General features: G+C 35.8%; 1 pseudogene; it reads right to left on the reverse strand.

The window, feature by feature from the left end:
• Window positions 1–373: 373 nt before the first annotated feature.
• Window positions 374–26,213, reverse strand: LOC136220620 (potassium transporter 5-like; annotated as a pseudogene).
• Between the last annotated feature and the right edge of the window lie 986 nt (window positions 26,214–27,199).

Here is a 27,199-nt window from a genome sequence, read left to right on the forward strand (position 1 = left end):
ACCCATGAACTCCTATTTTTGCTCCATTAATTGCCATTATTGATAATGTAGAGTTTGAGGGTCAAAAAGCATGGATAGTGGACAATTTGACGTGAAAAAATGGCATTCAGGACACCGTCTCGCCGAGACCAGGACAGGTCTCGTCGAGAAGTGATGTTTTTCGTGGAAAAAATAAATTGTTCCAAGAGCCCGTCTCGCCGAGACCTGTACAGTTCTCGCCGAGATGGTCCGAATTTTTTTTTTTTTTTCTTTTGCTATTTTTGATATTTTTTTGCAGAATAAAACGGTTTAGGAGGCAAACCAATTATCTGTCAATGGTCCTGGATACATTACATATTTTATTCTATACAAAAGAGAGATCCCAGCATGCATACTAAAGTTGATAAGTCATACCCACTTAGAGCATCCGTTTTTGAGGAATATCAAACAGTTTCTCACTCTGTCTCAAATTTCTCTTAAGAAAAGAAAAAGCATAATCTATCAATATCCACTTTCCTATATTTGCCCCTTTCGCTGCAACCACCTCATTTTCACCTATTAAGTGAACAACTCCTGCTCTCCATGCTTTTTCCACTATCTCTATTTCTTCTTTTGCATCATCATCCTTGTCAAGGCTTTGCTTCTCATCTTGGATAAATTGCTTCAATTTTTCCATCAACATTACATCAAATGGTTCTTGCTCGTTCCGCGCATCTGTGTATCCATATCTTGCAACACATCTGAACACATTCAGCTCCTTTGGTTCTACTCTACGAAATAGGAAACGTTCTTCTGCGGGAACCTTTCCGATGGGCAGAGATTTTATGGACACAAAAACAAGTACAGAATGGAGAGCTGGCACATTTTCTACATAGTGCTTGAATATGGGCGGAATTCCCTGTACAAGCTCCGAGTAGAACAAAGCAAGCCCCGGAAGCCTACTAAACTTAGTCTCTGCAGCAATCTCTATTAGTTTGTCAGGAGAAATCTTGTTTTCCAGCTCGTAATTGTATTCCAAATGAACATTATACTCATTAAAACTGCAGCAAAAGCTAGAGGTAGATATCCTCCTCGGTCGAATTTGTAAAGAACTGAACTTAAGTAGACAAGCTCTACTATTCCAATGGTTAAAACATAGGCAATTACATAAACGATGTTGGTTTTCCATATCATCAACATTATCAGTACTAGAAAACCTGAAGTAAGAGTCATCACAAACACCACCGCGATCCCTGTATTTAATATGTTAGTTTTTCTTATTATAGTAAAACAGAATTAAAATGAATGAAATAATTACCGTATGCATTGCCAATATTTGTAGTAGTTCTGAAACCAAGAGTAACTCCTATACAAGCAACCATAAGAAGGTAGTTGATTTCAGGAATATAAACTTGTCCTTCATACGTAGAAGAAGTATGCACGATTTTGACACGAGGAAAGCAACCAAGCGAGAGAGATTGCTGGATGATAGAGAAGGTTCCAGAAATCATAGCTTGACTTGCAATTATGGATGCCATTACAGCCACCACAAACATGGGCCAGTAGAGGGAGTCTGGTATTGATTTGTAGAATGTCTCTGATACAAGATTATTGTGCTTTCTCAGAAAAGCAGCTTGTCCAACATATGCACAGAGCAAAGATGGGTAAGTCACAGTGCACATACTTATTTGAATTGATCGAACAGTGAAATGCCCCACATCTGCAAATAGTGCTTCAGTTCCTGCACATATATATAATTACCAAATTAAGTTAAGTAGTATTAGAGATTAATCGAATAAATCCAAGCATATACTAACCGGTAATGGCAAGGACAATGCCGCCAAGAGAAATCCAAGCATCACGTTTGTTCCTGATGAAATAATCTAGTATATACTTTGGATTTAATGCTTTTATAACAGATGGATCGTATTTGAAGAAATTGTAAACCCCAATTCCAGCAATGAATGCAAACCAAACGCATATAATTGGAGCAAAAGAGTATCCTACTTTATCAGTCCAAGTCTTTGCACCATAAATAGGCATATCAGAATCGCCACTGACATCCATACGATCATATCTGCAAATCCAAACACAATAATATTCAGGTATGGATTGAGAAGAATTAGAGGGTTTAAATTACCATCGGTCAGTTTGTGGGTGGCTTGCTTGATACCTCCAACAGCCGATAAAACTACAATGACATAAACATTTTTTAATAAGTAATGTAATGGTCTTTTTCTGAATTAGTTGGTAAGAAAAAGAGATGAACCTGAAATGCAAGGAGTGAGGACGCCATCTCCAATGACCATGGAAGTACCAAGCATGGTCGCAAAGAGCAGAAAATACTTAGCAGATTGAGACTTCTCCAGCTTTGATTTTAAGTGAGTAGCTCTCACCACACGCTTCCTGGGTAACTCTAGTTGGAAATTTGATACATCTTTATCCTCTACTTGCTCACTTGGTATTAGCCCTACTTTTGCATATCGGCATATCAACGAGTACAATGCGAATGTCCCTCCTGTTTTTGTTTTCCAAAATTAACAATATTCATCTCCTTTTTCATTTTCTTTTTCTTTTTCTTATTATTACTGTTTGGGAAACCCACAATTGAATGAAATATTTAATTTGAATAAATAAATTGATAACAAAATAAAAAGAGAATAATAAAGTAAATGACACATTGATTTACGTAGTTCGGCCATGTGTCTACTTCATGAGCCAAGGAGACTTGAAATTATTCCACTATAGGTACAAAAGATTGAAGAAAATAGCACTAAAAAACCATTCACCCCAATACAGTCAAAACCTCACAATTCTCTCTTAGAAAATATCTATCAAATTAGCAATTTAGTGTCAATTGCTTGGATGCACAAATACCAGCTATAATATTTGACTTATTTGCCCAAACTAAATATTTTGTTCCGCTACGGGGGTTTCCCTGCCAAATTGGTATCAGAGCCAATTAATATTTATTTTGGGATCTACTATGGCGACAATAAAATTTGATATCGAGAAGTGTGATCGTAATATCAGCTTCGCTCTATGGCAAGTCAAGATGAAAGTTATTTTTACACAGAACATATTGCACAAGGTGTTAGTAGACGAGTTACTACGGTAACAAAGGAGAAGAAACAAGAATTGGAGGAGAAAGCTTTAGCTCAGTTATGTTTGTTGAACGAGGTCCAGCATGAAGTCATCCATGAGAAGACTCCTAAAGGCTTATGGGAGAAACTTGAGTCTCTCTACATGTCCAAAAACCTCACCAACAAGCTTGTTGTGAAACATCGTCTTCATATGCTCAATATGGCGGAAGGTACATCCCTAAAGTCATACCTTGATAATTTCAGTTCAATTTTGCTGGATCTGGAAAATTTAGATATTAAGTATGAAGAAGAAGACAAAGCTTTTATGTTGTTACGATCTCTACCTCCGTCTTTTAAAAATTTCTGAGAGACAATGATCTACAGTAAAAGCACTTTAACTATGGATGAGATTAAAGGGTGTCTATTTTCAAAAGATTTAATAGACAACGAGCTTTCTGGTGATAGAAATGGCCCTGAAGAAAGTCTAATCGTTTGAGGGAGATATGCTACAAGAGATCCCAGGAGCAGCAGCAACAACAATAATCGATCCAGATCCAGATCAAAATCAAAATGTAGACACAGTAATTTGATATGCAATTACTGTAAAAAGAAAGGGCACATAAAAGCTGAATGTTTCAAGCTACAAAGGAAAAATAAAGAAAAGGTTCATAAAGAAGACAACCAGCCGAAGCCAGTGTTACTGAAGATGAAGTAGATTACAAAGTCTATGATGTGCCCGATGATGGTGTTAGATCTGGACAATGGTGGATCCCTGACTCTGTTTGCTCATTTCACATTTGTCTCCACACAAATTGGTTCTCCTCTTATGAATCGGTAAACAGAGGAGTTGTGTTGATGGGCAACGATTCTCTTTGTAAAGTTGTTGGTATTGGTACTGTCAAAATCAAAATGCATGATGGTGTTGTCAGAACCTTGACAGATGCGCGGCATGTTCCTGACATGAAGAAAAACATTATCTCCTCATCTGTTTTAGATGATAACAGTTGCAGATTTTCTAGTGGAGGTGGAGTCTTGAAGGTTTTGAAAGGTGCTTTAGTTGTAATCAAAGCCAGAAAAGTTGGAAGATTGTATGTGTTACAAGGTTCAATAGCCACATGCATTACTGCAATTTCCTCTTCCATGCTAGAGTCAGACACTACCAAATTATGGCACATGAGGCTCGGCCACATGAGGGAGAAAGGTTTGTCCATGTTAAGTCAATATGGTGTCCTTTGTGGTCAACATACGTCCAAGTTGGAGTTTTGTAAGCATTGTATTTTTGGCAAACACAAACGAGTCAGTTTCAACACTAGCGTTCACCAAACAAAATGCAGTTTGGATTATATCCATTCAGATCTATGGGGACTTACATGTGTTCATTCGAAAGGTGGCGCTCGATATATGCTTACCTTCATTGATGATTACTCTAGGAAGGTTTGGGCTTATTTCTTGAAGAGGAAAAATGATGCATTAGCCACTTTCAAGCAATGAAAGGCCTTACTGGAAAACCAGACTGGTAAGAAGATTAAGCGTCTATGCACTAATAATGGTCTGACATTTTGCAATGATGAATTAAACATATTTTGTGAAGATATGTGCATCTCCAGGCATCTCACAGTTCCAAGAACACCACAACAAAATGGTGTAGTTGAGTGGATGAACAGAACTCTATTGGAAAAGGTTCGTTGTATGTTATCAAATTCTAGCTTATCTCAAGACTTTTGAGCTGAAGCACCTTTAACAACTTGTTATTTGGTGAATCGTTCTCCGTCTGCTTCAATTAATAGTAAAACTGTTGAAGAGGTATGGTCTGGAAAACATGCTTATTATTCTGATTTGAGGATTTTTGGATGTCCGATTTATGTGCATGTGAATGATGGAAAGTTGGAGCCCGGATCTAAAAAGGGAATTTTTTTTTCGGCTATACTCTTGATGTAAAGGGATATAAAGTTTGGCATCTTGATCCCAAGTCACTAAAATCTATAATCAGTAGAAATATTGTATTCAATGAATCTATCATGCTTCATCCAAAGGAGTCTTCAATCGCTTCTAACACCAAGATACAGAATTTTGATAAGCATGTGGAGGTTCAAGTTGAGGTGGAGAATTCATTCTCTCCATTGAGTGACCAATTGATAGAGTCTATCAAATTAGAAGAATCTACAGATATCAAAGAGGATCATTCAGTTGCTAGAAGCAGGCTAGAAAGAGAAAGAAAGCAGCCTTTGAGGTTAGCAGATTATGTCACTTTTGCCTATGTTGCTACGTAGGAGACTGAAGGAGTTGGCGATCCTTCAATATATTTAGAAGCCATGTCCGGTGATGATTCTGGAAAATGGTTGATAGCCATACAAGAGGAGATGGATTCTCTTCACAAAAATAAAACATGGGAATGGGTGCAACCCCCAAAGAACAAAAAGATTGTCGGTTGTAAATGGGTCTTCAAACAAAAAGATGACATTCTAGGCATTGAGGATGCTCAATACAAAGCACAGTTGGTAGCTAAGGGATATAGTTAGGTACAAGGAGTTGATTTTAATGATGTTTTCTCTCATGTTGTTAAACATAGCTCTATTCGTGTTTTGCTTGCATTGGTTACTATAAATGACCTCAAGTTGGAACAACTCGATGTCAAAACCTCATTCTTATATGGAGAACTTAAGGAGAAATTTTATATGCAACAACCTGAAGGTTTGAAATCGGAGGCAAAGAAGACCATATTGCTTGTTGCATAAATCATTTTATAGGTTAAAGCAGTCTCCTCGATAGTCGTATAAGCGGTTTGATTCCTTTATGATTGGGCATGGTTAAGCTAAGAGCCAATATGATAGTTGTGTTTATTTCACAAAACTTGTAAATGGCTCATTTGTTTATTTGTTACTCTATATTAATTATATGCTTATTTTTGCTAAGGATATGTCTGATATCAACAGATTGAAAGCAAAGCTGAGTAGTGAATTTGAGATGAAAGATTTGGGAGTTGGCAAGAAGATTCTTGGTATGGAGATCCATAGAGATAGATCTGCATTAACATTTTGTTTAACTTAGAGAAGTTTTGTTGAAAAAGTGTTGGAGCGATTTGGCATGAAAAATGCTAAACATGTAAGTACTCCACTTGCTGCTCATTTCAGACTTTCTGCTGATATATGTCCACAGTCTGAAATGGATATGAATATATGTCATATGTACCTTACTCGAGTGTTTTTGGTAGTATCATGTACGTGATGGTTTTTACTCGTCCTGACATTTCACATGCAGTTAGTGTAGTCAGTAGCTATATGTCTAATCCCGGTAAAGATTATTGGAATGTTGTGAAATGGATTTTGAGATATTTAAGGGTACTACTAATGCTTGTTTAAAATTTGGAAGGCATAAGAACATGGTGGCTGGTTATGTTGATTCAAACTATGTAGGTGATCTTAATAGAAGAAGATCTATCATAAGTTATGTGTTTACTCTTTGTACTAGTGCCATCAGTTGGAAAGCTACTTTACAGCCTATAGTTGCATTGTCCAATACATAAGCAGAATATATGATTGTAGCCAGGGATGGATCTACAGTGGGGGCAATGGGGGCACTTGCCCCCACTGAGATCTAGAAAGAGATAAAACCCCTATATAGAAAATTCATCTTTGAGTTTGCCCCCTAGAAAACTCCATTGACGGTGTCAAAGTGTGCAGGTTTGTACAAGGAAGAAGAAGCTGGTTCTAATTTTCTTTTTATTGTTGTTACAAAAAACGTCGTTCCACTTAAGTGGCACGACGTCGTTTTGTGATAATCCCACTCCAGTAGCGAACAAGGGAATGAACCGATCTCTCTCGCTCGCTCACTCTCACCAAATCCTAAATCCCTTTCCCTCTCCCTCAATTTCAAAACCCCTAAACCTAATTTCCTTCTTCTCTTCACTCTCACTCACCGCCATCCCTCCTTCGAACCAGAACATACATCTTCTTCTCTCTCACTTTCGAACTATAAATGAACGAAGATTGATTGAAGTCTCAGTCTACTACTCTCTCTTACTCATCTCTCGTTCGTCTTGACTCTCGTTGTTGGTCTCGTTGCTTTTTTTTTATTTTCTTACTTATTATGAATTCATGTGGATGTTTGTTTACTGTTAATTTTGGTTCGTTTTTTTATTCTAATGTTTAGTTAATTAATGTTCTGTTTGTTTGCTATTAATTTTGGTTCCTTCTGGTTTTGTGATGTTAATTTTTTTTGTTTGTTGTTAATTATATTCTTCTGTTCTAATGTTCAATTTTGGTTGCTAATTTCTAATCCAATTGTAATTTAGGTAGTTAGCATTTGTAGTCCAATTGTAATTTAGTTATTTAGCATTTCTAATCCAATTTTGATGTTTGTTTTAATGAAAATGTGAAAGCACTTATTGAATTTGAGTATTCTAAAACAAATATATCAACTTTGAAGTTTTAAATTTACCTATTTAGCATTTGTAATCCTATTGAGGCTTCTCTTCAACACTACTTACTGCTGTTGCTATTGATGTCCCCCTTTCATTTATGGGTTGCATAATCAAGCTTTAAATTTAGGTTCTATGACAGTCATGGGATTGCTCAAATTTATATATAAGCATGTCTTCCCTATCTAGCAATGTTATCTTTTTTTTTTGTCTTAACTAGCAATGCTTTTTTTTTATCTTTCTAATGAATTGTGTATAGGAAATTGGTTTTAATTTTTAAGAGTTTAATTGTAATCATCATTATCAAATAACCTGAAATTGCAAAGATATTAACTTTGTATGATGCCTCCTATCTGGAAAGACTTAGCACTCGCTCTAATGACTAGAATAGAACAGGATTACTTGTGCTGCATTCTCCATATTTAGTGGGTTTGTTTTATAATAACTATTTAATGTTACTGAGAGCTACTTTAAATAGGAATGTACTTCTTCAAGCTAATGTAAGCATATTTTGAGAATTATATTGAATTTTTTTAATTAATGTATGATCTCTCATAGTCTAAATGGAAGTCTCTTGTAGGAAAAATTTGATGTGCTTTTGTTACCTCAATGTGCCTTCTAATGATTTGATTGTTGTTTTATTATAGAAGTATAAATTATTTCTGACAAAGAATGGAAAACTCAAACTCAAAGCCCAAAGCCTAAAGATCATTCGAGTTATTTTGTTATTGATTTTTTTTTATAAATTTATTAATTTTACACTATATATTTAGTTTGCCTCCACTATTTAAAAATCCAGAATCCGTCTATAAAGAAGCTATTTGGCTATGAGGCTTGGTTGGTGAGCTCAGTTCAAATTTGCAGAAGATTGTCGTTCATTGTGATAGCCATAGTGCTATATATATGACGAAGAATCATGTGTTTCATGAAAGAATGAAACACATTAATGTGAAGTACCATTTTATTCGAGATATTATTTCTGAAGGAAATATTACTATCAATAAAATTGGTACCACAGAAAATCCAGCCAATATAATGATGAAGCCACTTCCAACAACTAAGTTCAAGCATTGTTTGAACTTGATCGGTATTAGCAATAAGTGAACTAGCCCAAAAGAGTATTACGGTGAAAGGAAGACTTTTGGTCAAATTTCAAATCAAGGTGGAGATTTGTATGGATGATTTAAATCCTACTTTCAAACCAAGCCATACAATCACTCTACGTAGATACATGTCAACGAAAAAATAAATTTAACATTCCTATATTTTTATATATTACACTAATCGGTTCATATATCTTTTATAATAATATATATAAGTTTTAAGTTTTTTTATCAACTCAGTTAGTTATTTTTATAGTAATAAATCTTGTTTTATTTTAGATTTTCCATTTTTTTTTCTTTTCTTTCTCACATAATCCTATTCTATCACAATGTAGAACTTGTTTCACTAAAAAAAAAATGAATGAAAGCATATTTTAAAAATTATACTATGAAAACTATAAAATAAAAAAATGAAAAAAATGAAAACAAGAAAACAGAAAAAATGAAACGAAAGGAAAAAAATAAGAAGAAAGGAAAATAAGAAAAAAACACTTAATAATAATTTTATTTTAAATATAAAAAATACACTTTTATATATTTAATATTTTATTTTTATATTTTTTCAAAAAATATTTTTATTTCTATAATTAAAATATTTGAATTATTTGATATAGAATTAGGTAGGAGTAATGTTGTAAGACCGGGACCTATTATAGGAGAGAAATTAGAGAAGACGATAGAGAAAGATATGCCGAATATATATATATATATATAGAAGAAAAATAAAAATTATAGGTGTGTTCAATGGGTCTAAGGATATTGAGCTGGTTAATAGAACTCTCCTGGTCCTTATTCCTAAAATTGATAAGCCTTCTTCCTTTTTGCATATGAGACCCATCAGTCTTTGTAATGTTCTTTACAAGACGATTACAAAAATTGTGGCTAATAGAATTCGTTGCATTCTTCCGGAGATCATTTGTCAGAATCAGGGTAGTTTTGTACCCGGTAGACAAATGATGGATAATGTGGTGATTGCCCAAGAAATGGTGCACACTACGAAGATTAGGAAAGGGAAGAAAGGCATTATGGCTCTTAAGCTGGATTTGGAGAAGGCCTATGATCGCATCAACTGGAACTTCCTGATGGAGAGTCTGGAGAGAGCTAGGATCCCGGACAGTTGGAGAAATCTTATTAAGGTTTGTATTACTTCTCATGTGTTTCAGGTTATGGTGAATGGGGATATGTCGGAGGAGTTCTCTCCGGGTCGGGGCATCCGTCAGGGTGATCCTATGAGTCTCTTCCTTTTCGTTATTGCTATGGAGAGGTTGTCCCACCTTATTCAAGATGCCATTGATATTGGGAGTTTCCACCCGGTGGCCATCAATAGTTTCTGTCCCCAGGTGACCCGCTTATTCTTTGCGGACGATGTCCTTATCTTTCTTGAAGGTAATGAGGAGCAGTTGAGTGTTATTATGGATATTCTGGATTGTTTTTGTTCGGCCTCTGGTCAGAGACTTAATATCCAGAAATCTAGGATGATGTGCTCTAAGAATATGAATCCGAGAATTTGTAAAAGATTAAGTGATTTGTCTGGTATTCCTCTTACTAATTCTCTTGGGAAGTATCTGGGGATTCCTCTCCATAGTGAGAGAGTGTCTAAAGTTTCTTTTAAAGATACTCTGGACAAAGCCAATACGAGGTGTGCCACGTGGAAAGCCAAGACTCTCTCCCTCGCTGGCCGTCTGACTTTAATTCAATCTGTGAATTCCGCTGCTCCCAACCACATCATGCAGGCTTGTCAGCTTCCGAATCCTGTGCTTAATGATCTTGATAAGATTAACCGAAGGTTCCTGTGGGGGGAAGCTGCGGAGGGAAGAAAGATCCACCTGGTGCCTTGGAGTGAGGTTTGTTAGCCCAAAGATTCAGGGGGTTTGGGCATTAGGAGAGCTAAGGATAATAATAAAGTTTTATTAATGAAACTCCTTTGGCGTATGTGGCAATGCCCATCCTCTCTCTGGGTTCGCCTTCTTTGTGGTAAGTATCGAAAAGATAAGATCTTTGGGGGCCCGAAAGAGAGAGTTATCAATTGTTCCTTCCTCTGGAAAGGGCTTAGCGCCATTTTTACTGAGTTTTGCTCGGGGGTTGGTCTGGATGTGGGTAATGGTAAGTCCATAAGCTTCTGGTTTGATACCTGGATTGGGGATAAACCTTTAGTGGATGTGTGCACTTCCCCCCCGCCTAGTGATATCCATAACTGGAGGTTAGAAGATGTGGTGGACTCTGAAGGGGACTGGGTTTGGCCTAAATTTGATTCTTTCTTTAGCCTTGAGACTCTCCTTAGAATTAGAGGAGTGAAGGTGAGTAATCAAGAGGAAGACATGGATAAGCATTGTTGGGCGCTGACTAACAATGGAGTCTATTCTTGCAAATATGCCTTTGAAGCTTTTTCCCTTAACAGGACTGATAATCCCTCGGATATTTGGAAGACCATTTGGTCCCTTAAAATCCTCTACCGCATGAGGAGCTTCCTGTGGCTGGGCGTTAAAGACAGATTACTTACTAACTCAGATAGATACAGAAGGCATTTGGCGACCTTTGGAGCTTGCGGTAGATGTAGAGGCCATGTTGAATCGTTGTGCCACGCTCTTAGGGATTGTGTAACATCCCTAAAACCCTAACATATACATCTTCCCACATTCATATATGTTTTCATGATTGAATACATACATTTTAGATTTATCGCATTGTCATTAGAAGTTTCATATGCATAATGCGATTACCGTGCGATTAGTAGACGATTAGTGTATCGTTAAGATGTAACGATTGGTTAATTGAGTTAGGACTTAAATGAATGAATGAATGAATTCATATGTCCTAAATTGATTAAGTTACACTTTAGGAGGGCTGAATTTGAGGTTTGTGAGCAAGCACGAGGTGTCACCCCAATATTAAGACAAAATACACCTCTTCATTTGCCAAATGATGTGCACAACTCATTCTTTATCTATTCCAGCCACAATTTCGACCAAAGCTTCAGCAAAACCTTCCTTGTTCATACCCTAAACCTCTCCAAAGAAAACTCTTCCAATTTCTTCCATTTTTGAGTCAAACAAGTCAAGTTAGGAAGCATACTAGGTGATAGACACGAGTTGAAGGTTAGTATGTTGTTTTAGCTTGTTTTCTATGAGTTTGAGATTCTGAAATACCTAGGTATGATCATAGGATTTGTTGTGGATGAGTTGTGATGGATTTTGTTGAGTTTTGGTGTTGTTTAAAGTGGTTATAGGTTGTCCAAATGAAAGATATGTATCAAGTGCCCTAAACAGAAATCTAGGGTACTGCTTTCAGTCATTTTGGAGCATGTTTTTCATATTGATATTCTTCTAATTTGAAGATACATAATGAATAACATGTGTTTCTATATGTGTTATGAAACCCTCTGTAAAATATGAGACTTTAATTCCATATATAGATGAAGAAAACCTAGATGGAACATGACTGCCTCGAAATTGAATGTCATGTGAGGCAGCCATGTTGATGTAGCATTTTGAGGACCTTAGAGTCATAATTTGAGAAAGTTTCTTTATACAAAAGTGTTCCTAACTACTTGAAGTATATGTATGTAAAAGGATTTGGCAATCCATTGTTTTTAGTGTGAGCTAGGTTGAGTGAATTATGGTAGATGCAAATCTGGATAGTCTGTTTCTTGGCAGGAAACAGGACAGAATCATTTTGCATGCCATATATTGTGTAGAAGTGATCTTCACATGAATTTTGGATATGTTATACCCATATATGTCTAGTTTCAGGAGGTTCAAGAATCAGGGAATTTGGATTTATATAGAGAGAGTTATGGCAGAATGTGTGCAAGTAGGTCATATGATGATCTAAGACAAAAGGATTAGATTGCATGAACTTTGTGGCATTAGTGTCTTGTAAATCATATAGCATTCCTTAGTTTATATTTTCATTAAGTTTATGTTAAGGCTAATTGGATCAATGTTATGTGACATTAGGAGGGCAAGGTGCAATTGAACGCACACCCGATCATGTTGAATAGATCGAACCAAGTGCGACGGTAAGCATATTGCTTATATATGTGTATGACTGTATTGTGCCTTGTGACTTGTTGAGTGTGAGATGTGATTGAATCTGATGTGGATAATGTTTGAGTATTTGTGATACGTCATGATTGATAAGAAAGTGATATGATTGAGTATGTTGCAGTGGTATGAGTAAATACGGCATGTTGAGCCTTGTGCACATACTGGAACTGAATAATGGTTGGATTATAAATGAATATGAGCTTGCTTAGATGGATATGTGAAATGGTCTAAGTTGAGAGTGCTATCCGAATATTGTGAGCCGGAAGCACATGTGTTGAGATATATGAGTACGTGAGTTGAGTGTAACTCCTCCGTAGCACAGATGATTGTATTCCTAATTTAGTGAGCCGGAATACAGATTGGGCCCAATGACCATTTTATATATATTGTCTAAGTATAGCAAGGCCTTTCTAAAATCAGTATTACTATTCTAAATGAATAAATTCTAACTTGGTACTGATGACCTATTTTGGTTTGTGCTCTTTACATTACTTGTATATACATATATGTGTAATATGTTTATTGAGTAGGCAGCTCACCCCTTGCCAACAGATTTTACAGGTTAGGTGGAGTTCTTCTTGCTTAAGGTCGCACCAGCAGTGTCAGTCCATTCTCATCTAGGCATTTTGGAGTCTTGTGAATGTACTTTTGTTTTGTAAATCCTCTGTGTAGGATAATGACTTAAACGTGTATTGTAAATTATAAATGCTTTCTCTTATGTATAATATGTAAAATTTATATGAGATTGAAGTTTATATGATTGAGAATTGAAAACATGTCTATGACTGATATTGTGTGAGATATCATGTGATCCAAATGAGGGGGTTACATTTAGTGGTATCAGAGCGGGTCTACTTTCCTAGGGATTAGGTTGTGTATGACTTGTTTTGGATTCCTAGGTTAAGACCACATAATCATGTTTTCTTATTCTAAAGCATGTTAACATGGTCATGTTTCATGTACGGTTATGGAGTCTGATGGTGAGAATGGACAATCCGGTAATGTGTCTAGTCATGGTTCAGTTGGTCATGTTCATGAGTCTGGGGGCTCAGAACATATAGGAGCTTCAGGACATGCAGGTTATCCACAGGGTTACAACCAGTTTGAAGAAATGATGGGAATCTATTTGGCTCAAGGTCAGCCTCAGCCACGTGTTCAAGCTCGTCGAGATGCGCCAGTCTTTGATAAAAATTTTGAAAGGCTTAAAAAGATGGGCGCAACAGAGTTTGAGGGTAGTACAGATCCTGATATAGCTGATAAATGGTGGGCCAAGATTGAAGATGTACTTGAGAACACAGAGTGTCGTCTGGACTCAATGGTCAAATATGTTTCTAATCTTTTCACTGGTGAAGCTTTAGAATGGTGGAGATCTATAAAAAGGACAAGAATTAGAACTGAAATAACATGGGATATTTTCAAGAAGTTGTTCACTAATAAGTACATGCCAATGATATACAAAGATAGGAAACAAACAGAGTTTTTGACCCTTATGCATGAGGATATGTCTGTGGCTGAATACGAGCTTAAGTTTAACACTTTAGCCAAATATGCACCTGCAAATATGGCTACAGAAGAAGCAAAATGTCGCAGGTTTGAACATGGTCTACACCCAGATGTTAGAATGGGGATTCATGCACATGAAACTAGCTTTAGATTGTTAGTAGAATCTGCACTCAGAGCTGAGGAAATTGTGAAAGATAGAGAACAACTTTTTGTAACCAAAAGGGCTAGATTTGATACAGAGGGCCAGTCTAGCAGGCCAACAAAGAGAGGTGGATTCTCAGTTTCTTCTAGAGGCTATTCTCAACAATTTAGAGGTGGTAGTAGTAGTATCCATCGTGGTGGGACTAGATCACGGGGCGGATTTGGAGATGTTTTGAGTAGTGCTCCATCCATTGGTAGTAACAGATTTTCAGGTGGTCGGTTTAATAGTGGGTATAGAAGAGGAGCGAGGACAACATCTTTTCCAGCTTGTCAGACATGTGGACGGGTACACAGAGGTGAGTGTTGGGGACCTTCCCTGGTTTGTGGTAGATGTGGCCGATCTCACACAGGAGAGTGTTATGGTTCATTTAAGAAGGGTACATGTTTTAAGTGTGGAGAAACAGGCCATTATCGTAATGATTGTCCCTTACTAGTTGATAGAGGAGAGAGAGTTCAACCTCAGTCTAATATAGGAGGTGGTGCAGCTGGAGTGGATAGAGGCAGAGGCAGAGGTCGAGGAGGAGGTAGAGGGGGTAGACATGATGCTCCTATGGGTGGACAGACACAAAATTTACCACGAAACAGAGCCTTCAATATGACGAGGGGTGAAGCTCAAACAGCACCAGAAGTTATATCTGGTACAATTTCTATCCTTGATACCATAGCTTTTGTTTTGATTGACCCTGGATCCACTCATTCATACATAACACCTGAGTTTATATTGAAAATAAATGGGAAGGTAGAACCATTAGGATATGATGTGGGAGTTATCCTGCCAGTTGGGAATAATGTGATTGTAAATCAGGTTCTGAGAGATTGTCCTATAAAAGTGAGGGGAAGTGAGTTCCCTATAGATTTAGTAGTTATGGGGTTTAGAGAATTTGATATTATTTTAGGAATGGATTGGCTGTGTAAATATGAAGCTAAAGTTGATTGTTGTTCAAAGGAAGTTGTGTTACATTTTACTTCAGAGTCAACTGTGTTATTTGTTGGGGAGAGAAAGGTTGTGCCATCTTGTTTAATATCTGCAATTCAAGCAATCAGATGGATTAGAAATGGATGTGAGGCATATTTAGCTCATGTTGTGGACACTAGGAAGGATGGAGGTAAATTGGAGAATATTCCAGTGGTGAGAGATTTTGCAGATGTATTCGTAGATGAACTACCAGGATTACCACCTCATAGGGAGATTGATTTTCCTATTGAGACCATGCCAGGAGTATCTCCTATATCAATTGCTCCATATAGAATGGCTCCAATGGAATTACAAGAATTGAAGAAACAAATAGAAGAACTACTTGAGAAGGGGTTTATACGACCCAGTACTTCACCGTGGGGAGCACCTGTATTATTTGTGAAGAAGAAAGATGGAAGTATGCGATTGTGTATTGATTACAGACAATTGAACAGAATGACAGTGAAAAACAAGTATCCATTGCCTCGGATTGATGATTTGCTAGATCAGCTTAGAGGAGCTCGTCATTTTTCAAAGATTGATCTAAGATCGGGCTATTGGCAGTTGAGAGTTGCAGAAGCTGACATACCTAAAACTGCTTTTCGTACAAGGTATGGTCATTTTGAGTTTCTTGTGATGCCTTTTGGCTTGACTAATGCTCCTGCAGCTTTCATGGCATTAATGAACAAGACTTTTCAGCCATATCTAGATAAGTTTGTTATGGTATTCATTGATGATATCCTAGTGTATTCAAGAACTGTGGGTGAGCATGAACAACATTTGAGAATTGTTTTGAAAATTTTGAGAGATAATCAGATGTATGCAAAGCTGAGCAAATGTGAATTTTGGATGGATGAAGTTGTATTCCTTGGTCATGTGGTGTCAGGTGAAGGGGTTCAACCCGACCCTTCCAAAATTAAAGCTATTGATGAATGAGAACCACCAAAGAACGTTACAGAGCTTAGGAGTTTTCTTGGGTTAGCTGGTTATTATAGGAGATTTGTAGAGGGTTTTTCTCTGATTGCAGGTCCATTAACTAAATTGCTGAGAAAGGGCGTTGTATTCCAGTGGAATGATAAATGTCACCAAAGCTTTGAGGAACTAAAGAAGAGATTGACTTCCGCACCAGTGTTAGTGTTACCTTCTGAAGGTGGTGGCTTTGTTGTTTATACAGATGCCTCGGGACAAGGTTTGGGATGTGTTCTAATGCAAAATGGGAAAGTCATTGCATATGATTCTAGGCAACTGAGACCTCATGAGATGAATTACCCCACACACGACTTAGAGTTGGCAGCAGTCATCCATGCATTGAAGGTATGGAGACATTACCTATATGGGGAGACATTTCAGATTCTCACTGATCACAAGAGTTTGAAGTACATCTTTACACAAAAGGAGTTGAACCTAAGACAAAGGAGATGGATTGAGCTATTAAAAGATTATGATTGTACAATAGATTACCATCCAGGAAAAGCTAATGTGGTTGCAGATGCTTTGAGTAGAAAGAGTGTTGATATTGTGGCTAGTATGAAGAGTTATAGTTTAAATTCACTAGTGGAGATGCGAGCCATGGATGTGCAGTTAGAAGTAAATGAAGTAACAGGTTTGATGGCTACACTACGGGTAAAACCAGATTTGAAAGAAAGGATCCAAGAAGCACAATGGCATGATCCTTATTTACAGAAAATGCGAGATCATGTACAACAAGGTAAAAGACCTGATATTTCTGTGGAAGATGATGGAACTATGATGATAGGTAGTCGATTATGTGTTCCAGATGTAGCAAATTTAAGATCAGAAATTCTACAGGAAGCACATAATTCTCCTTATGCTATGCACCCAAGAATGACAAAGATGTACAGAAATTTGAGACCTTTTTACTGGTGGCCTACAATGAAGAAAGATGTATCTGATTTTGTTTCCAAATGTTTGACATGTCAACAGGTTAAAGCTGAGCATCAAGCTCCCGTGGGAAAACTAAAACCTTTAACCATACCAGAGTGGAAATGGGAGAGGATCACTATGGATTTTGTGATGGGATTACCAAGAACAAGGCGTAGACACGATAGTATATGGGTGATAGTGGATAGACTTACGAAATCTGCTCACTTTCTACCGGTTCAACAGACAGACTCGATGGATAAATTGGCTAGCCTTTATGTGGAACAAATAGTGAGGTTGCATGGAGTACCTATATCTATTGTTTTAGATCGTGATCCTAGATTTACATCTAGATTTTGGGGCAGTTTACAACACTCATTGGGAACAAAATTGCATTTCAGTACAACCTTTCATCCACAGACAGATGGACAATCGGAAAGAACTATTCAGACCTTAGAGGATATGATGAGAGCTTGTGTTCTTAATTTCCAAGGTGAGTGGGATATACATTTACCTCTTATGGAGTTTGCTTATAATAATGGTTATCATTCAAGTATAGGCATGGAACCTTATGAGGCACTATATGGAAGACCGTGTAGAAGCCCTATATGTTGGGATGTTGAAGGAATGAGACAATTGGAAGGACCTGAGTTAGTCCAGGAAACGGTTGAGAAGATCAATGTCATAAAGAAGTATTTAAAAGCTGCACAAGAACGTCAGAAAGCTTATGTGGATCAGCACCGAAGGGAGATGGAATATAAAGTTGGAGATAAAGTGTTTTTAAAAATATCCCATGGAAAGGAATAGTTCGTTTTGGCAGAAGAGGGAAGTTGAATCCAAGATACATCGGGCCTTATGAGATCATTGAGAGAGTTGGACCATTGGCTTATAGGTTAGCTCTACCACCAGAATTGTCTTTAATACATGATGTATTTCATGTGTCAGTATTGAGAAGATATAGATCAGACCCAAGTCATATGATTCCTGAACCTGAGATTGCAATAGTGAATACAGACTTAACTATTCGTGAGCAACCTTTAGAGATTTTGGGACGAGAAATGAAACGACTCAGAAACCGTGAAATTCCAATGGTTAAGGTGAGATGGAGTCATAATCAAACACTTGATGAGGCAACTTGGGAGGTGGAAGAAAATATGAGGACACAATATCCTTACGTATTTGAAGCTTCTGGTAAGTGAATTTCGGGGACGAAATTCTTTAAGGGGGGAAGAACTGTAACATCCCTAAAACCCTAACATATACATCTTCCCACATTCATATATGTTTTCATGATTGAATACATACATTTTAGATTTATCGCATTGTCATTAGAAGTTTCATATGCATAATGCGATTACCGTGCGATTAGTAGACGATTAGTGTATCGTTAAGATGTAACGATTGGTTAATTGAGTTAGGACTTAAATGAATGAATGAATGAATTCATATGTCCTAAATTGATTAAGTTACACTTTAGGAGGGCTGAATTTGAGGTTTGTGAGCAAGCACGAGGTGTCACCCCAATATTAAGACAAAATACACCTCTTCATTTGCCAAATGATGTGCACAACTCATTCTTTATCTATTCCAGCCACAATTTCGACCAAAGCTTCAGCAAAACCTTCCTTGTTCATACCCTAAACCTCTCCAAAGAAAACTCTTCCAATTTCTTCCATTTTCGAGTCAAACAAGTCAAGTTAGGAAGCATACTAGGTGATAGACACGAGTTGAAGGTTAGTATGTTGTTTTAGCTTGTTTTCTATGAGTTTGAGATTCTGAAATACCTAGGTATGATCATAGGATTTGTTGTGGATGAGTTGTGATGGAGTTTGTTGAGTTTTGGTGTTGTTTAAAGTGGTTATAGGTTGTCCAAATGAAAGATATGTATCAAGTGCCCTAAACAGAAATCTAGGGTACTGCTTTCAGTCATTTTGGAGCATGTTTTTCATATTGATATTCTTCTAATTTGAAGATACATAATGAATAACATGTGTTTCTATATGTGTTATGAAACCCTCTGTAAAATATGGGACTTTAATTCCATATATAGATGAAGAAAACCTAGATGGAACATGACTGCCTCGAAATTGAATGTCATGTGAGGCAGCCATGTTGATGTAGCATTTTGAGGACCTTAGAGTCATAATTTGAGAACGTTTCTTTATACAAAAGTGGTCCTAACTACTTGAAGTATATGTATGTAAAAGGATTTGGCAATCCATTGTTTTTAGTGTGAGCTAGGTTGAGTGAATTATGGTAGATGCAAATCTGGATAGTCTGTTTCTTGGCAGGAAACAGGACAGAATCATTTTTCATGCCATATATTGTGTAGAAGTGATCTTCACATGAATTTTGGATATGTTATACCCATATATGTCTAGTTTCAGGAGGTTCAAGAATCAGGGCATTTGGATTTATATAGAGAGAGTTATGGCAGAATGTGTGCAAGTAGGCCATATGATGATCTAAGACAAAAGGATTAGATTGCATGAACTTTGTGGCATTAGTGTCTTGTAAATCATATAGCATTCCTTAGTTTATATTTTCATTAAGTTTATGTTAAGGCTAATTGGATCAATGTTATGTGACATTAGGAGGGCAAGGTGCAATTGAACGCACACCCGATCATGTTGAATAGATCGAACCAAGTGCGACGGTAAGCATATTGCTTTATATATGTGTATGACTGTATTGTGCCTTGTGACTTGTTGAGTGTGAGATGTGGTTGAATCTGATGTGAATGATGTGGATAATGTTTGAGTGTTTGTGATACGTCATGATTGATAAGAAAGTGATATGATTGAGTATGTTGCAGTGGTATGAGTAAATACGGCATGTTGAGCCTTGTGCACATAATGGAACTGAATAATGGTTGGATTATAAATGAATATGAGCTTGCTTAGATGGATATGTGAAATGGTCTAAGTTGAGAGTGCTATCCGAATATTGTGAGCCGGAAGCACATGTGTTGAGATATATGAGTACGTGAGTTGAGTGTAACTCCTCCGTAGCACAGATGATTGTATTCCTAATTTAGTGAGCCGGAATACAGATTGGGCCCAATGACCATTTTATATATATTGTCTAAGTATAGCAAGGCCTTTCTAAAATCAGTATTACTATTCTAAATGAATAAATTCTAACTTGGTACTGATGACCTATTTTGGTTTGTGCTCTTTACATTACTTGTATATACATATATGTGTAATATGGTTATTGAGTAGGCAGCTCACCCCTTGCCAACAGATTTTACAGGTTAGGTGGAGTTCTTCTTGCTTAAGGTCGCACCAGCAGTGTCAGTCCATTCTCATCTAGGCATTTTGGAGTCTTGTGAATGTACTTTTGTTTTGTAAATCCTCTGTGTAGGATAATGACTTAAACGTGTATTGTAAATTATAAATGCTTTCTCTTATGTATAATATGTAAAATTTATATGAGATTGAAGTTTATATGATTGAGAATTGAAAACATGTCTATGACTGATATTGTGTGAGATATCATGTGATCCAAATGAGGGGGTTACAGATTGCCCTATGAGTGAAGAGGTTTGGAAGAAAATTCTCCCTCATCATACTTTCTCTTCCTTCATGTCCCATTTTGTGAACGACTGGTTCTCAGATGGTATTAGGGAAAAGTTATTGTCTTATATGGAGCATGGGGACATTTTCTTTGCCATTATCTATCATCAAGTGTGGAAATTGAGGAACGAGGAGATTTTTGATAATAAAGCTGTGCTTTTGCCTAACTTAGCTGAGTTCTTCTTGAAGAAACTCTCCTCTATTATTGATAGTTTCAAAGGTGAGTCCCTTGCCAGATCTTCCCCGAGTAGTGATGTCCACCTCGTGAGCTGGAGCAGGCCGAGAGAGGGGGTTGTGAAGCTGAATACTGATGGTTCCTACCTCAGTAATGGTAAGATTGCTGCCGGAGGTGTTCTTAGGGATGCGGGAGGCGCCTGGCTTTCTGGGTTTACCCAGAATTTGGGTTTGGGTTCTTCCTTCTCTGTGGAGCTCTAGGGCATTCTCTCTGGGATCCAGCTGGCGATTAGGCTGGGTGTTAAGAGGCTTTCTGTGGAGTCAGATAACTTGGAGGCCATCAATATGATTTTGGGTAGTCATGCCATGGGTCTTCATAGCCGCAACCTTATTAAAGCTATTAAGAGGCTTAGCCCCTCATTTGATATCATTGAGTTCAGCCACATTTTCCGGGAGCAGAACCATGTTGCAGATCACTTGGCGGCGGCAGGCCATGAGGGGGTGTTAGCTGTTTCTACCCTTACCGTTCCCCCTATCGCTCTTTCTCCTCTTCTTTTAGATGATAGGATTGGGGTTAGCTTTCCTAGGCTAATCCCGGTGTAGTTGCTTGTTTTGCTTTGCTTTCCTTTCCTTTTCTACCAAAAAAAAGAAGAAAAATAAAAATTAAATATGTAAAATTGTATTTTTAATATTTAAAATAATACTTTTTTAAATGAAATTTCAGATATCAAAATATAAACATGGTATAAAAGAAATATAATTCACACTTAATCAGTGAAGAAAAAATTAGTAATTTAAATGGATACTAAACTATTGAATATATGTATTATTTAAAATAAAATATAAAAACAAATAAATTATTTATCCTAATTCTTATTCTATCAAAAATCCTTTTACTTGTTTGTTTTGGAAAAGGTACAAAATCTCTTTCTAAAACAACCTTACTTTGAAATTTTTTGTGTGAAAAAAGTAATTAAAGGATAGAAGAGATATTTGGGAATAGATCTAGCTAGACTTTAGATAGTGATAGAAGAGATATTTGAGAATAGATCTAGCTAGACTTTAGATAGTCTGTGTTGGATAAATAAAAAAAGGTGTTGCTATTTACCGTTCTCAGATTACTTATCACTGCTTCCATTGGACAATTTTTACCCTTTTCATAAAAAAAATTCAAAACTGAATTTTTTTTAGAGAATCTGCCAAAATTTGGTCGGACGGATGCGGCATCCACCCCAACCATTGGAAGGGCGGATCCAGCATCCGTCTAGGCCAAATTTTGGCCGAGGCAAAATCATAAAAAATTTAGTGACGAAAAATGTAAAATTCTATAATTTTTTGTGACAAAAAATGCAAAATCATCATAAAAAATATGCATTATTTTCATGAGTTCTTTGATAAAAAAAAAACGTAAATTTTAATGTTTCCGACTCGTAGTCATCCATTTCTGGAGTTCGAGTTGTCACACATCAATTATTTTCATAATTTCAATTATTGTTGTTAGGGTTTGTGATTTTAGAGAGCGAATTTTCAGTTTTTTATTAAAATTATGAGAATGACAAAAAAGTTCAAATGGTACGGTAACTAGTAAAAATGGGTGGTATTTAGCAACCCACATAAAAAAATGAAAAATAATAAAACTTGATCAAATTAGAAGCTCATTTACATATTTAGACTAATTAACTAACATATTATATATCTGGACTATTTATTTGTGACTTTTCCAAAATACTCTTAGTATATATATATATATATATATATATATATATATATATATGGGTGAGATCTAGCATGACAATGACTTAAGTTGTGACAATGAGCTTATTGTGTGACATAACAAAACTACGTAGTTTTGATGACAATTAAAAAAGGGCAAGGTGGCAAATTGGTAAATAAAATGAAAGAGATGATAGAGAAAATTGTTTTATTTCTTTTATTTAAAATACATTTTCCTGACATTTCTAACATCGTTTTTCGAAAAATTTTATACTATTAGACTCGTCTAAATTAGACGGTCATTTTAAGATCCCTGAAGCTCAAGTAAAAAAATTTCCGGTGAACAGAATCCGGGTGAGCGTTTTCCGACGAGAAAAAAGTGCCCAGAAAATTTTTAAAAAATTCCAGAAAATGTAAAACATTATTTTAAGAAACTCGAAACATGATTTCTTACGGTTTAGTCCCAATAAAACTTTTTCCTTAATTTTATCCATTTTAAATGCTTCAACAATTTTTTGGGACTATACCGTAAGAAATTCCGCTTCGACCCAAGAATTAAAGTTTCTTAGAATAATGTTTTATATTTTCTGGAAGTTTTTGAGAATTTTCTGAGCACTTTGTTTCTCGCCAGAAAACGCCTACCCGGATTCCGTTCATCGGAATTTTTTTTACTTGAGCTTCAGGGATCTTAAAATGACCGTCTAATTTAGACGAGTCTAATAGTATAAAATTTTTCGAAAAACAAGGTTAGAAATGTCGGGAAAATGTATTTTAAAGAAAAGAAATAAAACATTTTTCTGTTGGAACAATACAAGTATTATGTTGGAACAAATGGTACACTGATTTGGAACAAATGGTACACTGATTTGGAACAATGTAAGTAGGACAAAAAATGTGCCCAAAAAATTATCAAAAAAATTGAAAACATGTAAAACATCATTTTAAGAAACTTTAATTCTTGGCTCAAAGCAAAATTCCTTACAGTTTTGACGCAATAAATTGTTGAAGCATGTAAAATTGATAAAATTAAGGAAAATTTTTTATTGAGACTAAACCGTAAGAAATCTCGCTTCTACCCAAGAATTAAAGTTTCTTAGAATAATGTTTTACATTTTCTAAAATTTTTTGAGAAGTTTCTGGACACTTTTTTGCTTGCCGGAAAACGTCCACCCGGATTCCGTTCACCGGAATTTTTTTTACTTGAGCTTCATGGATCTTAAAATGACCGTTTAATTAAGACGAGTCCAGCGGTATAAAATTGTTTGAAAAACGAGGTTGGAAAAATCGGGAAAATACATTTTAAAGAAAAAAAATAAAACAATTTTCTCTTTCCTTTTATTTACAAATTTGCCACCTCCTTTTGGTTAATTACAAAATTGGTCATTATCACACAATAAGGCTTGTCACACCATAAGAGATGTGTCACACCTGATCTCTCCTATATATATATATATATATATATATATATATATATATATATATATATATATATATATATATATTATGACTTAATCAAAATATATTATCAACACGATGGATTCGTGGTTTATGATTTTGCTGCGCGGTGGAAACAACTGTTGGTTCACAATTCACGATTTTGCTTCACAATGGAAGCAACTTCTCGTTCGTAGTTCATGATTTTGCTTCGTCTGCTAAGCAAAATTGTAAACTGCTAAGAGCATCTTTAATAGAGAATTCTTAAAAGAGTGGCAGCTGGTGTGACATTGAATTTGACAACTTTCAACTGGTGCCTACTATTGGAATGATAGTGTGTGCAAACAAAGTTGTCAATTTTGGACAATCTTGTTTTAAGGTTACCAAACTTTTTTAATATAAAAAAAAGTGATTTGCGTGATTACTATTGATTCATCTTTTTGATAAGTCTTTCTTATTTCACTATTGGTTGATAATATTTATAATTAAAATAAATTATATATAAAGTAACGATTTGTAGGGTTATTATTGTAACTTTTAAAATTGTTTCCTATTTGAGCATTTTTTATCAAAAGTTGCTAAAAGTGATATGAATGATTAAATTAATAAAATATTATATTTTAATATGATCTGTTAAGTTTTGACACTCTTTAAAATAAACCTCGATTGGAGATGATCTACGACAATTGCTTTGTTCTTCTCCGCATTTTCTTCTTCTTTTGCTTTGTTTATTGATTGAATTTTATAACTTCTTTGCCTAGTTTTCCTTTTTAATACTAATCTTTCTTGGTCTACCTCTTTTTCTCGGAGTCTGTGGGTTTCATCTCCAGGTCCAACAAATGAAGCTTCTGCTTCTGCTTCTGCTATTTCTCTTTCGTGAGGTCTCACATTCTTATCCATTTTCCATTTTTTTACCCATCTTCCCTTTTTTCCCCAATCTAAATTCAACAAGTGAGAAGGAAATTCGTAGGAAAGATATACTAAAATATTTGAACAAAATCCAGATTTTGGAAACGCTTTAATAATAATAATACTATCTCTGCCTCCTCTGGCTGGTCCATCTCTAGTCTATGAGATTGTCCTTTTTCTTCTTCTTTCTAATGTTAAAGTGGTTGTTATAGTTGCGTTCACATCGATCCTGATGACCACGTAAATTTGGTCATACACCGTTAGATTTAGCCAGATTAAATATAAGTCTTAGGATGTTTTGAATCTCCACTTTAAAATTTTAATCTGCCTAGATTTAACGGTAAATGACCAAATTTACATGGTCATCAGGATCCATATGAACGCAACCGGTGGTTGCTAATAGTAAACTACGAACCCATCTGGTTGATAAAATCTACAAATTCGTTCGATAAAGGTAGAAACTAACTTAAAATACTCAAAACTTACCTATATAGAAAAAATTATGGATTATGAAACCGAAATTGGATGACAAATGATAAGAATTTGAGTGAAAAAATTGGTTAAGTCATAATATATATATATTAAAAATATTTTAATAAAGTAATTTGAAAGTGTCTAGCTTGGTAAAGGCATAAATAAATATTTTAATAAATATTTTAATAAAATATTATTGTTGGCTTGGAGGACTATGAGAACATATTTGATGAGAGGAATGAGAGTAAAGGCATAAATAATTAAAGAAAGAACTCCCAATATATCATCATTGTGTCCGATGCCGTCGGGGAAGGTGCTGGCATATACATACAGCCGCGACGTTCCTATATCTCCATACACTATTCCGATGCTTTGAAACGCCAAATGCAATATCACCGAGCAACTCACAGCCTTTATTGGGAAATTGAAAAGGAAATATATCAGATATTTTGAATTGATTTATAGTAAGAAAAATAGAAAAGAAAAAAGAAAAACCTTAGAGGAGAGGTGGTGGCCCGGGTATTTGCGGGATTCGATCTCCAAAGAGTCATTTCTGCGCAACGTAGAGGAAGAGAGTTTCTTAGAATTGAGGGGTTTTGAGAAATGTTCTTCTGCACTCTCTTCTTCTAATTCAATACTAGTGCTGCTGCTGCTGTTTTCGTTTTCTACAGTTATATCTTCAGACATAATGATAAAAGGAAGAAGAAGAAGATGAAGTGAGTGCTGCAGAGAGAGAGAGATTGGGGATTTTAGCGGTAATTTATAGGGAGAAGAAGAAGGTGTAAAACAAGTGTATGAACTCTCGCCCAACGACACCTTCGAGGCCAAGATGATGGTCCCCTACCTTTTGCTTACATATTTCCTACCTTCTTTTTATACATTTAATTATTCTTAATTCCTATTTATTTCATGCTTTTTTTTTTCTTTATATTTTAGTTCATTTATGGGATTTGATCCCAACGTTTATGTGAAGCGTAAATTTTGTCCTAATGATAAAAAAAGGGTGTTGTTAAACCCAGCCCCAATTTCCCACCTCTAGCCCCGTGAAAGGATGAAAGTACCCTTTGAAGCTTTGAGGTGTGAAATTGGGGGAAAAAACCTCTCCCGGCACGCGGGCGTGAGGTAATCACGCCTCACCCTGTGGTGAGACGTGAGGTAATTACGCCTCACCCTATGGTGAGGCGTGATTACCACACGCCCGCATGAATAAATTACAAAAAAAAAATTTGTTGATAATTGTAGTTAACTCGAATTATCCGTTTAGAAATAAAATTACGGCATTTTAACTCGTATTACCTTTAGCAAATCTATATATAATATAAAACAGTAACGATGGAACTGAGGTGTCACTTCCTCCTTTTTTACTGATAAAAAATATAATATAATATATAATATATTAGTTTTTATTTTATTATTATATTTATCTATAAAAATATTATTTAAAGTAAATGTGAAAATCAAATAATAATATTTAATTTATATAACACATTTATGTCATTAATTGTAATTATTAGATTGTATTTTTATTAATATTTATATATTAAGATGAATCCGTGCATCGCACGGACCAAAAACTAGTAAAATTTAAAAACATAAACACTAAAATAAAAATTAATAAACATAAAAGAGTAAATATAATATCAAAAGTGTTAAAATGTATGAAGTTCTACAAAAATAATTTAGCTCGCCCGACACCACGCCTCCATAAACTCATCCATCTCCCTCTTAATGTGTGGAGCATCCTCGTCAGATCGGTGGGCAGCCGCTAGT

This window comes from Euphorbia lathyris, chromosome 2 (assembly GCF_963576675.1).
Source record: "Euphorbia lathyris chromosome 2, ddEupLath1.1, whole genome shotgun sequence".
Lineage (NCBI taxonomy): Eukaryota > Viridiplantae > Streptophyta > Magnoliopsida > Malpighiales > Euphorbiaceae > Euphorbia > Euphorbia lathyris.